Source organism: Dreissena polymorpha, chromosome 1 (assembly GCF_020536995.1).
Source record: "Dreissena polymorpha isolate Duluth1 chromosome 1, UMN_Dpol_1.0, whole genome shotgun sequence".
Lineage (NCBI taxonomy): Eukaryota > Metazoa > Mollusca > Bivalvia > Myida > Dreissenidae > Dreissena > Dreissena polymorpha.
The window spans coordinates 141,419,534-141,427,201 of record NC_068355.1 but is presented as its reverse complement, the minus strand read 5'-3'; the positions used below and the strand labels follow the sequence as shown (position 1 = coordinate 141,427,201).

The following is a 7,668-nucleotide window of genomic DNA, read 5'->3' as shown; positions in this document are numbered from 1 at the left end:
TTTGTTTTGTTAACAAATACACATATGGCTTGGTTGTCATATACTCGCTTTGAATTATGAAAAAATGCCACAAAGGCAATTTATGAAAAGCTTAAAGAACAATGAACGCCGTTTAGCCTTGTATGATGTTTACACTTGCGAGCGTGGTGACGGCTTCTTTAACTTACTTTCTGTTTAATTAAAATACTAGTAATCTATAACATTTGGGTTTCTATGTATATACACAGTTTCCATTAACAAAAATGCTGAGCAAATATTTATCTTTTTAAATAACTATGTAATTAAATACACATAGCAAGAAGCATCGGAAGGTCATGCTTGTAGCGGTCAGTCATCCCTCATAGGCCGTATCTTGCACTGTAATTGCTATGTCGGGTCGATCTGATCTCGCAGTCAAGCTTAACCTGTTTTAAATATCTACGTTTATACAACTACACTGCAGGCAAAACAGTCTTTTTAAAAAATATGTGAAATAACTATTTGTATTGTGTTAAGAAATTATCTCGTGCCCTTCATATCCCAATATTTTCACAAAGTGATGCGTATGAAGGTATAAAATAAAAAAAGTTTATGCAAATAAACAAAATGGCGTCGTGGTTTTGAAAGCTTTAACAGAGTAAAAATGCTGCAATACAAAACAATTATTCAATTTATTGTATTTTGAAAGAATACGCCTGATAATAAGAGTAAATGCAGATTTATACGATCCGACGGACGTCTCCTATAAGTCACGTGGTGTTAAGCATATCGTTTTGTTAATGAAAATTAACAGCTGACATTTTGTTCTAGTGCAATTAAAATACAAAGATTTTTTTAAACATGCAACGTGCGCATTTTGCTTCTTATATTTAAAATCTGCAAATTGACATTGAATTCCTCCGGAATTAGAGTCGAATGTTATTCTGCGTCTACACTATGTTCTCGGCGACCACGGCAATCACGTTTCGGGCCGCCGTGGGGGAAACGGGATGAACGTGAGGCAACGTAGGGGAACGGGATAGCTAAACGTGACACAACGTGGTTGCCGTGGTTGCCGTGCCAAATTTTTAAACTGTATGTTTGCCGTGGTCGCCGGGCATAATTACAGAACCAAAAAAGGGTCCGTACTCTGACGGAATCCTATTCATTCCCCGACATGTTAAGTTTCTATCACGTTTTGTTATGTTCTGTTACGTATTGTCAAGATTACCACGACAAGCTAGGATAATTGACAGCCGTTTTGCTACGTGTTTATAACGACCCGTTACGGTGTGTTGCATTTTGCAGGCAGATGCGTTACGGCCCGACGAGTTGTTGTACGGTCTGACACGATTCGCGCGGTATGCAGATAAGTAAATAAAAGCCGTGCTTTTCAGGAAACTTTCCTCATCGGGTGTTATAGTTATGGTGAACACTTCGTCTTTGTAGGGCTGGGCAATAGCGCTGCATACTTCAGGAACCATATGACAAATTGCTGCCTTACTGCAACGACACGCATAGGTGGGTGACGAGTAATTGTCCCTTGTAGCAAAATGCCTCAGAGTCAGTGCCAGTTTCAATCCAGTTGTAAGGGCAGAGCGAAACTTCGTATCTTGTCTTGAGATGACTAGAAATATCATTTTAAGGATCTCGTCGAATAGTTCTGGGGGCACCCTCAGGTGTTAATATCTTGTTGCGGAGTTCCCTAGTAAGAAATGCACCAATGTGACCTTGCTGCTGCCTTCTAACTTTCGATAGCCATGTACGAACGCACAGAGAACTTGGCCTTCTTCTTCGTCTTTTCCCGGACTTGTGTGTTTCTGTAAGCTCTTTAAAACGCAAAGATTTTATTAATGCTGCAAATAAGCTGGCAAACCCAAAATCATCCCCGTCGTTCACATCCATGTCACTGGAATTATGTTGTTATAATAAATGCTGATGCTTGAGAGTTTTCTTTTAAACCGGGAGCACAATCGTGCCCGAAACCTCTCGGATGTCCACGTTTGATCCGCACGGTACATTGACAGAACGTGACAAATGAATGACAAACGTGTATAACGTTTCAGACCTGCATGACAAACGCAAACAACGTGCGGGAACTTAACAGAACGCATCGTACCTTGAAGCAGCATTTATACATCCGTGGCAGACCGTGGATGAAAACTTAGCGTACCGTCGAAGGGCCGCGTTTTCGCTTCGACGGCACGCCCAGGATACCTTGATAAACCGTGAGGAAACTTAGCACAACTTAGACAACCTTGAATTCAAGGTCAAAAATTGCAACAGTCACACGGCGCGATACGTTTTGGAAAAAAAAGTCAACGCAGCATTAACAAGGCTGAACAATAAACTTTGTGTTACAGTATCATGTGACGTATTTAACATTTAACAGTATTTCAATTCATTATAGATGCGGCTGTTTCGGTATGGTAGTGGGTGATGGTAGTGGTTTATGGTAGATGCTGATGGTAGTGGTTGATGGTAGTGGTTGATGGTAGTGGTTGATGGTAGTGGTTGATGGTAGTGGTTGATGGTAGTGGTTGATGGTAGCGGTAGATGGTAGTGGTTGATGGTAGTGGTTGATGGTAGTGGTTGATGGTAGTGGTGGATGGTATTGGTTGATGGTAGTGGTTGATGGTAGTGGTTGATGGTAGTGGTTGATGGTAGTGGTTGATGGTAGTGGTGGATGCCAGTGGTTGATGGTAGTAGTTGACAGACACACATCTGTTAAATCATGAAGCAGTTTGCCGATCCGGGTTAAATAATTACTCGAGAGTGTTTTCTTTGGAATTGAGGTTAACATACTTGACAAGTGGATTTTCTTCACAATGCGATAACGCATTAGAAGTAGAAATGTATTTCAGTAAAACAAGTTGGATATCAAAGCATTGATTTCGAGACATTTCCTTGTTGTTGTTTTTTTTTTATATCAAACGTGAATCTGAAAATGAAATAAACATGCTTTATACATGAGTAAAGCTTAAAACAGTAACAGATCTATTAATGTCTTGTATTGAATCTTTTCCTTCTTAAAATGGCTTTAAAGAACCTGACTTCTGATTGTATAATTAGTTTGAATCAAATTCGGCGTAAAGTGTATGTTTTAAAAAAGATTTCAATAATTGAGTTTATAATGAGTTAAAACATCTAACCAATTTTAAAATACAAGGAGCAACAATATCCTTGTCGTCATGCAACATCTACAAATAGTCTTGACATTAACGACACCGGCAACCACATACTCAGCTTGTCTCTTTTTAACATCAACATTGATATCATAATTTCCTGCCGAAATTATAATGAGGTCGTGGTTAGTATTTGTGAAGGCACTTGTACAGCGGCGAAATTGGTAAGTTGTTCTTTATGATGTAAAATTTTACGGAATAGTACGGAATACCGTTAGGCCATCGTGGTTGCACATTAAAATCCAGAGGGCGACAATGCGATAGTACGATGGCGACAATGCGATAGTACGATGGCGACAATGCGATAGTACGATGGCGACAATGCGATAGTACGATGGCGACAATGCGATAGCACGACGGCGACAATGCGACAACGCGATCACCATTCTTGTTAAACATATTTGAACTGGAATTACAACAAACTTGCATAATATTAATAAAGAAATGCTCATTTACATTTCTGGTAATGCAACTCCAGGATCACAACCAGTCGGCCGTTTTAAATTTTATGAGAAACACAATAAGAAACAAAATATTCCTATTCATTCAAATTTATTCATTCATTGTATTGATGATCTATTTAATGACTATAAGGCTGTTTTGTTAAATAATATAAACAGAGAACAAGCTGCTCATGGCAGAGGAGGAAACAAACTTAGAACATATAAGTTGTTTAAGCAAACATATAACACTGAGTCTTATGTTAAAAATAATATTATACCTAGGTCCCATAGAAGTGCATTTGCTAAATTCCGTTGTGGTGTAGCACCACTTAAAATAGAAACTGGTGGATATCAAGTAATTGTACCAAATGAACGTTTTTGTTTTAACTGTCTAAACCAAGTGTAAGACGAATATCATGTACTTATGGCATGTAATCTCTACGAAGATATTAGAGACAAGTTGTTCATAGAGATATTTGAAATAAATTTCGGATTTCACTGAGTATAGTGATGATAACAAAATCTGTTACATATTATCTAATGATGAAATCGTTAAATACAGTGCCAAAGCGTGTCATAATATACTAGTCACCAGACAAAATACCTTGTATAGATAGGGAATATTTTGTAAATATGTGATGCTTATTGTACTACACTGTGAATGAACAAAAACTGTCACATTAACACAAAAGTCAACGTCAGTAGTCATTTTATGACAACAAACAGCCGCGCAAGGTATTTTTTTCCAATATCTGAAGTGTTCTCGAAAACCAGAGCAACACACAAAACGCGTGATATACCGATCGAAAGCTATATGCATGCCATATTGCCTGCACTGGGTCGTATGAAAGTCAGAGGATGATCAGCAAAGATATTGGACACAAACGTACCTTGCGCGGCTGTTTGTTGTCATAAAATGACTACTGACGTTGACCAGGGACCTATACAAACGTTTGTATAGGTCCCTGCGTTGACTTTTGTGGTCACGTGACAGTTTTTGTTCATTCACAGTGTACTAGCGTGTTTTGTTTTATGTCACATTTTAAACAAACGATTTTTATATCATGTTTTACAGCCTTTTTTATGATCATAATTATATGTCATAACAGTTGGCCAGTTACGGGGTCTCTGATTTGGAAATAGGTCATGGGGTTCCCAGTAAAACACATGTATCTCCATACCCTTTTTATCCGATATAAACACGAAATAAGGTATATAGGGGTACCTAATATATTATTATTTATAAATACGTCATTTATTTAACGTCTTATACGATGAAATATATAGCGAAATTAATTGCGAGGTATATAACATTTCAATTTCAGACGTGATTGTGGTTTTCGATTTATAACCTTATTGTGACATTTGATTGCATTACCTCCCCTGCATCCCACTCATAGTAAAAATTAAAGGTGCCTAGAACACGGGCTTGTATACAGACCCCGTTTTTATATTGACCTCGTTAGTATAGTCTGAAAACTACCGAGACCGCGTGACTGGCACTATGTATTAGTATATATATATCGGAATGAGACCGATATAGCTGCCAGTTAACCACATTAAATATTATGAAAGAAAAATAATGTCAAACACTATTATGCGATATCTTCATAAAGTCTTTGGAGTTTCATAGAAATCCGTCCCTCACCATAACTTAACACATCTAAGGCGACATCCTGACTATAATCAGTTTAAATGTTCCTTTTCAACATAACATTATATCGCAATACTTTTTTAACCAATGCTACCGTAGAGGATTTGTTTGATGCCAGTAATAACTAATGTATGATTAAGTACATATCAAGTACCAAAGTAAGTACAAGGCTAACAGACGAAATATATTCTTGTCCACTTTTCTAAACTCAATTAATAAAATAACGTGCTAATCGTTGATACGCGCCTTTAAGCAACCAAATGTTGATCGAGTACCGGTATTGTGGAAGCATTGTCGTAATAGACTGTGTTAATCGGCTGCAAGCGTATCCACATAAAATGCAAAGGTCTGCGGTAAACAATCAAGAGAAAGACATTTCAAAATGTCACCGTATTTTGTTTTCGCAGTGGCTATGGTTGCTATTGTAATAGCGACACTATGTGATGTTTGTCTGTATATAGAGAACATTCAATGAAGCGAGACAGAGCCGTAGTGTTGCTATTTATGTAGAACTATACTAAGGCCACGACTTTTTTTTTATTGGTTTACAAAAAATATTTTGAAAATGGTCCATCGGGCGGTCGAGAAAATAACAGAAAAAACCGCCAATGTATAAACTTTCTAATGAATGTTATTTGTTAAATTTCTGACTAAAAATTACAGAGCAATAATATATATTTACAGTGAAGGTGACGATATTTTTTACCCGAAACTCAGCCGCAGTTGGAAGACAATCCGTAATTGACATGACGCCGCCTGTCAATGAAATCCTTATCTAAGAATTGATCTACCAATCAGCGATCGATTAATCGGACGCGCGAGTTAGCAACGAACTGTCCGCCATTTTCTAGACAAGCCATGTCTAGGTTGACATTTATTTCAACGAGTTTCTTTTGTTTTCCTCTTTCAAAAACGTAGATTAAAAACGGTTAATCGGTGTCAATGGGGATTATGTAACTCGGACAATCGATATCCTAAAAGATTAGTTGGTGGCATTGAATTTATATCGTTTCCAAACCCGAAAAGAGATCTTGAGAAGTGTAAAAGATGGATAAAGGCATGCGGTCGTCCCCACGAACAACTGAACGTCAACACTGTCAAAGACAATTAAAATATCTTATTATCGAATATACTAGCAGATTTAAATAGTTTATGTTATCGATCTGATCATCACATAATAGTTTATGTTTTTTAATAGTTTTATTAGTTACTATGTGATTAATAGAAGCAAGGTGTATCTGCAATTCTTTAAGAGAAATAAAACCCAGTACGAAGCCTTATTCTAGCTGTGTTTTATTACTCTGACACTAATGCCATTATACATGTTATTAGAAGGTGACACGTTATATCTGATCTTAATAACGGTATATACACATATGCAGACATGTGGTGTCACCACACTTTTAATCCACACTTGGAGATCGAATGCCTAGTTCCTTTTTCAACGAGTTTCGTTTATTTGGTTCGAAAAAACGGAAATTAAATATGGCAAAACGGTGTATGGGTTTATGTAACTCTGACATTCGGTATCCAGAAAGTTAAGTTAGATTAATTAAATGTATACCATTTCCAACGCGCAAATGCGGTCTTGATAAGAGCGAGTGGAAGCTTCACTGTGTAAAATTACCGAGATCCCCCTTATAGAACATTAATTTATTTCAAAAACTGGAAATGTCAGTCATATAGGAAATAACTAAGCATTATTAAGTATGAACTAAATCACGTGTGCATGTAAAATAATAGAGAATATTGGTACCCACTTTGCGTAACTTAACGAAATTCTCGTTATAAATCGAGTTTGTTAGTGTGTCAGAAACAAGTGAAAACCATTTTATGATACTATTTTATAAAAACGTATCGATAAATGCCATTGTACATGTATACGAGTTATTATTACTGATATAACCAATAAATGCGGTAATTTTAGGTAAGTCGGTACCTGCGCGAGCGTCTGATACTGGTAGCTTTACCGAATTCCCCTTCATACAACGCTACTTTATATCAGACAATGACCAAACTGATTGTTTTGTCTTGCACTTTTAATTATAGTGATTGATAAATGTCCCATAAGCAATGTTTAAATTTATTAATATCACTTTTATACGTAATAACGTGGGGGATTTTGGTACCCACTCGGTGTCAGAAAGCGCGTAAAACTTCACAGAAATCCCAGTTTTAAAGCGCTATTTCGTACCAAATACACGGGGGGCGGGTAGTTTCGTTAATATTTTTGTAAATAACATGGGTAAATGCCGGTGAATAAGTGTTAATTTATTGCTAATACCACCATTATAGGTAGTAACAGGTTCGATTTCGGTAAGAGCGTATTGCTAATACCACCATTATAGGTAGTAACAGGTTCGATTTCGGTAAGCGCGCAAGCGTATGAGAGCGTGTTTCATGTACCGAAAACCCCGTTATAAATAGC

General features: G+C 37.1%; 1 protein-coding gene across 1 annotated transcript in view; it reads left to right on the top strand.

Annotated features, from left to right (window-relative positions):
- The first annotated feature begins 3,293 nt into the window (after positions 1-3,293).
- LOC127853047 (uncharacterized) overlaps positions 3,294-7,668 on the top strand; it is a 57,684-nt gene continuing 53,309 nt past the window's right edge. The window contains exon 1 of the mRNA XM_052387178.1: positions 3,294-3,307. The gene's annotated coding sequence lies outside the window, so the exon portion shown is untranslated. The remainder of the gene's footprint in view (positions 3,308-7,668) is intronic.